This window comes from Echinops telfairi, unplaced genomic scaffold (assembly GCF_000313985.2).
Source record: "Echinops telfairi isolate 266 unplaced genomic scaffold, ASM31398v2 ScPeMD7_7467;HRSCAF=8505_1, whole genome shotgun sequence".
Lineage (NCBI taxonomy): Eukaryota > Metazoa > Chordata > Mammalia > Afrosoricida > Tenrecidae > Echinops > Echinops telfairi.
Window position 1 is genome coordinate 12,355,842 of NW_022111368.1, and position 1,004 is coordinate 12,356,845.

Sequence of the window (1,004 nt, forward strand, 5' to 3'; positions counted from 1 at the left end):
CGGACCGCGGGGCTGGACCTGAGACGCCTTCCCGGAGGCCGGCGAGCGGCGCGGCTCGGCCGCTCTCGCTTCCCCGCCCCTCAAGGTGAGCGCTTCCCGGGATTGAGCTGAGTCCCACAGGTATCCGCGGCCTGGGGGCGCACCCTTAACGATTGGGGACAGGATGTGGGGAGACAGGTGATGCCCCACAAACGTGCCACAAAGCTACGTCCTCTTCCTCCACGAGAGCTGCTTCGTGCATTCGGGAAGAACAGACTCAAGTCTTTCTACTGGGGGGCAGTGCTTTGAGCCACTTCGCGATGCACCGCCCCCACGTTCGAATTCAAGACACCCTTAAACGCTTGTAAAAATTCAGACCCTAGGGCTATTTGGGACCCCGAATCCAAAGCAGAAACCCGTTGTCCTAGAGTTGACTCCGATTCTTAGTGACCCTGTAGGACTGCCCCATAGGGGTTCCCCGAGGCTTCACTCTACAGGGCAGCTAACTGCCATGTTCTCCTCCTGCTGACCGCTGATCTTTGGGGTTGGTGACTGAGCGCTTTAGCCACTGCGCCACGGGGGCTCCTCTGAACCCAGCCACTGCAATTTTAACTCCAGGCCTACCTGATACTGCAAGGACGCCCCGCGGTGGGTGCGCCACTGTCAACACCACCCCAACTGCTGCCTAGTGGCGGTAACTACAGCCCGGTAACCACCCTTCAGGAATGATGCCATTTGCAGATAGGGTATTGAAAATAAAAAGTTGGTTTTTCCTTTTTTAAAATCATTTTGTTGGGGGCTCGTGCAACTCTTACCACTATCTATACATCCATCCATTGTGTCAAGCACATTTGTACATTTGTTGCCATCATCATTCTCAAAACATTGGCTTTCTACTTTAGCCCTTGGTATCAGGTTTTCATTTTTCCCTTCCCTCCCCACTTCCCCTTCTCTCATGAACCCTTGATAATTTATAAATTAGTATTATTTTGTCATATCTTACACTGTCCGACGTCTCCCTTCAC

General features: G+C 53.3%; 1 protein-coding gene across 1 annotated transcript in view; it reads left to right on the plus strand.

The window, feature by feature from the left end:
- Nucleotides 1-41: 41 nt before the first annotated feature.
- TMCO3 (transmembrane and coiled-coil domains 3) overlaps nucleotides 42-1,004 on the plus strand; it is a 104,178-nt gene continuing 103,215 nt past the window's right edge. Inside the window, exon 1 of the mRNA XM_004704312.3 lies at nucleotides 42-85. The gene's annotated coding sequence lies outside the window, so the exon portion shown is untranslated. The remainder of the gene's footprint in view (nucleotides 86-1,004) is intronic.